At 41.4% G+C, this 7752-nt stretch overlaps 1 long non-coding RNA gene across 1 annotated transcript in view; it reads left to right on the top strand.

Annotated features, from left to right (window-relative positions):
- The window catches only part of LOC128876167 (uncharacterized), an 84251-nt gene that overhangs the window by 58999 nt on the left and 17500 nt on the right, over nt 1-7752 (top strand). The window lies entirely within an intron of this gene.

The following is a 7752-nucleotide window of genomic DNA, read 5'->3' as shown; positions in this document are numbered from 1 at the left end:
ATTGGTAAATAATAAAATAATATTCTTAGTAGATGCTTGAGGAATTAAGAGAGTTTTAATTTGGATTCAAAAAATTCTCGAATAACAAGATAAAATTCTTAGTAGCCTTAATTTTTATTCAAGATTATACTTGAAAGATTCAGATGAACCAATTCCACGCAACAAACCAAAGTAAAATTATAATAAGTGAAAGCTGAATAATTCCACAAAGCGCAACATCAAAGGTAAATAAAAAATCCGCAAAATCTACAAATTACCTTTAAACTTCATCTCCCCATGAGTCTCCTATTTTTGAACCTTCTCGACGATTTCCCACGAAAAAAAAAAAAAACAGTGACGCGACAAAAATCTGGAGGATTTACAGCCTCGATTATCTCTTATTTCCTGTTTCCTTTTTTTTTTTGCTAGTAAAAATCTTGGCGTTCTCGACAAGCCAGGGTGGCGATCCAAGCGCGAATTGTACGTGACTTTCCCCAGGCGGGCGTCGAGGGGTCGGAGGGGTGTCGCGCTCGCGTACAGGGGGTGACTTTCGGGTGGACATGTGCAATTTGACCTGTTGACCCCGCAGGCGCTAGGGGCGAAATGTATTTGGGGTAAAAATAATACAATTTACACATAATAGGGGAGAACGGGGATGCGCTCGTATTCAAATGATGCATGCACGTGGGGCACCCATTGCCGGAAGATGCGTTAAGAAGAGGAGGGGGGCGGGGGTCAACGGACAATGGCCGATCGATCGATACCAGTTACCTTCGATCGTTCATGAATACCAAACAAACGCGATTTTCGGTCACTTGCGGTATTTTCCCTCGTGGAGTTATATTTTTTTTTTGTGGAGCTAGTTGAGACAGATTTATTTGGATACAAAATGGATTTCTTTAACTAATTCACTGGTAGACAAATTTAGAATACTTTGAATATTGTTATAAATATTGTTTTGAAAATTATAATTGTAAAGTGCTACTATTATGTAAGATTTTCGTTCATTCTAATAACTTCCAATATTCAATTTAATATTCATTTTAATTGAGAAATTGCAGTTAATCTAATCACGTAAAATCTAGTTCAAGGTACGAGATCGGCACCCATTCCTCTGAAAAAAAAAAAATAAACAGTAGTCAATGTATGTACCAAACAAATATCTTGAATCCCAAATTAATATCGCTTTTCGTTTGCTTGTAAAAAATTAATAAACAATGGTCATTTTCCCAGCTACCCTGGGGGGTACGTCGCCCTTCGAAGAGGGAGGGGAAAAAAAACTGGCGCCGCGGTAGCGACGCGACGCACGGATTTCTCACGATTTCCTCTCAGCTGGCCCGCGGTAAAAAATGCCATCGAAATCTGGAAATTCTCCGAGAATTTTTCACGATGCACAAAACGAAAGGTAAAAAAAAAAAGAAAAAAAGAAGAATGTCGGTCTTTCGCGATTGGGATTTCCCACGAGTCTACCACCGGAGGGGTGGTTTTTTCGCGAAATTCCGTGACGCTCGCGAGGACGTCGTAACATTGATGAATGGCGTCGATACCTCGGCCGATCGACGCGTTATACGCGACTTTCCACGATTTCGTTGAGGCAATCGGTTTATTCGAAGAATATGACGAGGAATCGCGGAATATATAACAGGGAATATTCATTTTTTTTAAAGTTAAGGGGGTGCTGGAACACACAGGGGCAACAACGGGTTCAAAAGAGAGATATTTTCGGAGATTATTTGTTATGAAACTGTAAAATGAATTGTTTTCAAACTTTCATTACGTTGTATTCAACATTTAAACAAGTATATCTATTGATAGAGATAACATTTCAAAATTTCACAAAGAAGGAATGTCCGTTTATAAAATAAAAATGTACAAAATTCGAAAAGAAATAGACAGGTCATACAAAAGCAAAATTAAGTTGTAGAGAAATGTCATTGCGGTGTGCCCCTTTAATATCCTCTGATATCAATAATTAAGACAATTGTTTGTTGGGTTTCAAACTAAAAAAATTTGCGAAACAATATTGCACGATATTCGGTTTTCTTTCGTTTGCCATAAAAATATACAAATACATATATCAGTGGACGTACAAAAGAAAAATCAATTTATAGAACAATTTTATTGAGTCGTGGCCCTTTAAAGGTTACTTTTCAGTAGCCTTAAAAATACACAAAAACGTAAACGAATAATATCCACAAACAGCACCACTTTGGCACTCCTAGACAAAGTTTTCCAAAACATTACTAGGCATATAAATAATCTTGGACCTCGAAAGCTTCCCTCTTCTATAAATTCCCGAAATTAGCCTAAGGTCGCAAAAGAAACCCTCGTAGAAAGGGTGCACCTGAAAAAGTCGCACGCTCGATAAACGATAAGGGTCGCGGCGGTAAAAAGTTAACGAATCCCGCGCGGAGGGGGTTGGTTCACCTGGAGCTCGCCCGAGCATAATAATTTCTCGCGTGATTTTAAAACCGTAAATTTTTTACCTTTTAACCACCGTGGTCGCGTCTCCTTCGACCTTCGCGCATGCTCGCAACCGAGACTTTGTTTTTGCGACAAAACAAAAACAAGCCAGGAGAGACGCGGCGTGCTGTATCTCGATCGGTTATCATTTCACACCGATTAGAATAACGCGCAGGGGCAAGGAAGGGGAGAAAAAATCTTAGGGCACAGGAGACGTAACGGGGTTGGTGGATGAGGAAGGGTGACAAGGGGGTTGGGACAGAGACAGCGGAGAGAAAAAAAAATAATGCGGGACCATCCAATGGTTGGTGAAAAAAAGAAACGTCCCGTTCGGGGACCATCGAGGCCGGTTCTTAAATAAGTATATAATAATGGCTGGCCTGCTGGGGCGTTTTCAACCCCTTCTTCACCGGCGAGGAGCACGCAACCTTTTTCCACGCAGCTTTCGGACGAATCGTACGGGATTTTTTCCTCCGGGGCTAACGGATAAAATCTAAATTAACTAAATTAAGGGCTCGGGGGCCTCTTTCGCCTCGTTTTTGCATACGATTTATACACACGGTTTTTGCTCGACCGGGAGGAAAAGAAAAAAGAAAACGGAGACGGAACCGAAAGAATGGGGTACGGGCAAGTGATTCTCCGGCCCCCTTTCGGGACGCCTTCGTTCCTCTGTCGGGGCTAGATTTTCGCCTGGTTGTCCTCTGTCCTCGCGGAAGATCGTTGAAAGGTCGATTTACGGTTATAAAATTACTCACGTGAAATTCGAGACCCACGCTGCACGTTTAACAGCGAGATTTATACGAACCCCTTCGACGAGACGTTGGAAATGGACGTTAGAATCGGGAGTGGATTGGATCATTCGAGTAGAAAATATTTGCAGCTTATGGTGTGAAATTAATAAAGAATAAATATGATGGGAATCGAATAAAATAATTAAAATAACTGATTGTGAGTGAGATTAATATAAACGTGCTCCCTTGTTCATAAGTATGTGGACGGTTGGACACACTGCCTTAATTGAATTTTTAAAAAATGAAGAATCTATCGATGAATATACTTACACTGCAAATTTTATGCATTTATGACATACAATAATATAAAAAACCTTGCAAAAGTATACTGCCCATGTACCAAGACCTTTCCAGCAAATCGAAACAAACGTCCACGAGGCACCTGTGGTTTTAGTACGTGACGTGCGTCGTTATTTTTTAAAACCGCGCAATTTTTTTCCCCGTCCTTCGCCCCCTGGTGGACAATATCACGCGCCGTATTGGCTCCTTTGTCGCGTCGCGATCCCGGCCAATGGGTATACGAATTAAAAAAAAAAGAAATACTCTACACCGTGAGACACGGTTTTTCATTCCGCCAGGAGCGTCGGTTACCAGCGTCGACCGTTTTTTTCTCATGGTGTTTGCAAAGGGTTGCGTTACGAGGGACAGCGTCGTGGAATCCGCTCCGGGACCTATGCTAAATAGGGGTGGCGTTTGAGAAGAAAAAATATATTAATAGCCATCCAGCCTCCCAGGATTTTTTTTTCCATGCACCCATCGCGCCGTGGCACCCCTGTCTCTCCTTTCCCTGGCGAGAGAGTCACCCCTGTAACTGGCCCTTGTGCGGTAAGATATATCCGTGATAGCGAGCTGTTGGTTTTCGGCCCCGGGGCCAACGACTTTTTCCTGCCACCTTCCAAATGAACAATCCAGTGCGTTCCAGGGAACGATAAACATCGAGTTGGCGAGCTTTATAATTAATAGGGGTTGATCAATTTTACATACTTCTTCTTTTTAAATGAATATTCGGTTTAGTCTGGAAAGGCACATAATTAACACCTGCACCCACTATATTTCAAAAAATAATACACTAAATCACCCTACACTTAATCGTCATCTCTTTCTATTCGAATAAATTGTTGTCCCTGTAAATAACTCAAGAAACTACATTTTACATGCTTCATCTTTTTATATAAATATTCAGTTTAGCCTTCAAATGCACAGAATTAACACCTGCACCCAATATATTTCAAAAAATAACACATATCATCACCCTACGCCTAATCATCATCCCTTTCTATTCGAATAATTCGTTATCCCTGTAGACAACTCAAGAGACCAAATTTTACATGCTTTATCTTTTTAAATAAATATTCAGTTTAGCCTACAGAGGCACAGAATTAACACCTGCACCCAATATATTAAAAAAACAAAGAATGACAGTCGTCAGTCCATTTCGCACGAACCATCATCCCTGTTCGTTCTAATAAATTGGGTTCCTGTAAATGGAACGAAAGAAGGTTCCGCCGTTTACATTGGGACGGAATTTTACATGGAACGAGATGGAAGCCAATTTTTGCGAAAGTAACCCCGCGTAAGACCCAATCTAAGGTCCAAAAGCTGAACCGAAGAGCATCGTGATAGTCCTTGGAAGCGCGAGATCAGCGGGTCGATCAATGAACGTATTAGCCGGGTTTTTCCGCGATTCAGCGAAAAAAATACATTTGTCAGGGGGTCCGTGACTCCCAGCCGGAGGATCTCTTTCTCCTCTGGGATTAATTACTCCGACGGTCGCTGGCGAATAATTAATTAACGTCGGGAATAATGAAATGTGCCGCATTTGTTTTTCCGCTGACCCCGCGTCGGACGAGTAATCAAACAGATTTGACCCGTACACGCTGACCTGTGGCTAAGTATAATACGTACGAAAAGGAACATTTTCTTGATTCCCGATAATAGAATAACACGTGAGATTAGTGGAGATAATGATAACAAATGTATTACTTTGTTATTACGTGGGATCCTGAGGACGTTAATGGACCCCTATAAATCATAGCTATATTCTAGAATGTTTTTTACACGCTTAATGTATATAAATCCACCCAATCAATAAACACTCTCAATCATTTATCTCATAGTGTACCAAGAGTCCCAAAGGCTACACGAACCGAACCTCCGCGTTATCAAAGACGCATAATTTTTACAAACGACTAAATGACGCACGTGGTGGCCCGCATCCAAAAACATCCACCGATCGATAGATTTTCCGGTTTTTTTCGCGGGCTTCGTCCAGCTCTCCCGCAGGGCAAACTTAACGTATCATTACGTAACGTAGCTCAACGCCGCCACCGCTTCGTAATTTGACTAAGCCAAACGAGCCATCCATTCATGGTCGTTCACGTTTTCACGGGGGTCTTTCTGTCTTTTATTACACGAAATCAATCGATCGACCCCGAAAATCTGCTCGCACGCTCGCATATGGTCAAACGGTCAAAAAAGAGGGTGGCCATTCGTGAAATGACCAAACAGACGTGACCGTGGCGCGTGAAAAAGTCACGCGGATGAATGGGATATTTTCACCCTCGCGCGTCGCTGTTGCCAAAATCCTGCATTTTTTGTTTCCACCATTCATTCATTACCGTGGAAAGTGGGGAGGAAAAAAAAGGAGCAGAACGTGTCTTTCGAGACGCTAATAAGGGAACGTGTGTTATTTACGCTTGTTCTGTTGTTGCGTTTATTTTTTAATGCAAGATTTTGACTTTTACGATTAATTAATGTACAAACAACGGTTGGGATTATATCTCAACTGTAGACATTTATTTACCCGTGCATAGACATAGAGAAGCTCGGAAAAAATGAAAACATTTATGGTGAGATATTACAAAATAAATGTAGCAATAGCCCTCAGGGGCTGTAGCGGTATTTTTGTAAGCTACAATACGGGCTTAGCAACCTCGAGATACCCAAGCTAGAGGGGGGCCAGCGGGCCCCTACAGAGATGAGTTGTCAAACGGCAAAGAGATAAGAAGTTATGCAATATAGGAGGGCCAGTGGGTCCTTCTAGAGATGAGAAGTTATGCATTACAATTTAAAGTGGCCAGCCACAGATAAGAAGCGCAGAGTTAACCAGTATTAGGAAGAGAGGGGTATAATAAGCGCGCGAAGTAAATATGAAAAAGGAATATGTAAACATAAAGATATTTTGTTACAGAAAATGTGTCAATAACTATGTAAATGTTTCACATTAAATAAAAATACAAACACAAATAAATGTAGCAATATTACTTTGGATATGAAGAAGAAATTAACAGCTAGCATACCGATATTAGTAGAAGAAAATTAAAAGAAAATTGAATTGTTTTCTTTTATCATTACTAACGAGGCATTAAATATTCTTTTGATAGGAATAGAATTTTTATAACTAAAAATTAGATTGTTCAGAAGGATTTTAATTCAGTTCCACAGTTTCAGGGCTCCGTTTCAATAGAAATTTCGTACAAGTGCAGTTTACTTAAATATTCTTTGAACACAACAAATCGAATATCTAAAATTAAAAATTGTAATGCTCAAATTGATTTTAACTCGATACCACAGTTTCAGATTCAAATAACGAATAAAAATAAAATTCAACATACCCACACTTGTGGGAACGAAAATTGTTCCTCTCTACGAAATTCACCAAAGTTCCCATCGCGCTAGAACAGTGTCGCGTCATCCCCGATCCGTTTCTCGACCCTCTGATAGTTGCCAAGCCAGAAAGAGACGGCTCGAGACGTTAATGGACTTTCAGACGCGTGAACGCGTGCCCTGTGGACAACACGATCCCGAGACAAGGGGTGGGGGAGTCAGGATCCTCCCGATCATTGCGCAAGCTGCAAGATGACGCGCCCCCATGTACCATGGCTAGGCCATATGCATTCGAGGGGGTGGACGAAGGTGATAGGTGATATAATGGGAGTGCGGGACGTTCGGGCTTTCAGTTCCACATGCGTGAACCCTGAGCATAACAGGAACCCTTTCAGGCTTAGAGGAGACGGACAGACGGACCGACGGACGACTAGCCTGCACGACACCCCCATGAAAATCCCCTGCAGGCAGCTTCGCCCGGTTGCTTGTCGGCTTGCTTGCGCAACAAAACAACAGCTGCTCGACCGAGAACGCTCGAAACAACCGAAATTCGCGGCCTGTACGCAACCCTTTCGCCGTGACCAGCGTGTCACTTCGAACCTGGGGAATCCTCGGTTTGGATGCAGATTTGCCAATGGGGAAGGGGATGTTTTGACCCGAGTGATCGTAGCCACGCAATGCGATTGCGAAGGGGTGGTTTGGTGAAGTCTATATCTCTCAACGTTGCCACTTCTAGGTAGATTTAGTGGTAAATTCTGTAGAGGTCGTAAAAATAAGTACTACCACAAAGATTAGATTATGTATTTATATCAATAAATATATTAGTTTCTTTAAAGTGAGATTTATTTTAATATTCTTTGGATAGAAATAGAATTCTTCAAACTGAAAATTGTATTGTTCAAAAGAATTTGAA

Source organism: Hylaeus volcanicus, chromosome 5 (genome assembly GCF_026283585.1).
Source record: "Hylaeus volcanicus isolate JK05 chromosome 5, UHH_iyHylVolc1.0_haploid, whole genome shotgun sequence".
Classification (NCBI taxonomy): Eukaryota; Metazoa; Arthropoda; class Insecta; order Hymenoptera; family Colletidae; genus Hylaeus; species Hylaeus volcanicus.
Note: the sequence above shows the minus strand (reverse complement) of the source record. Positions and strands in the feature narration are given on the sequence as shown.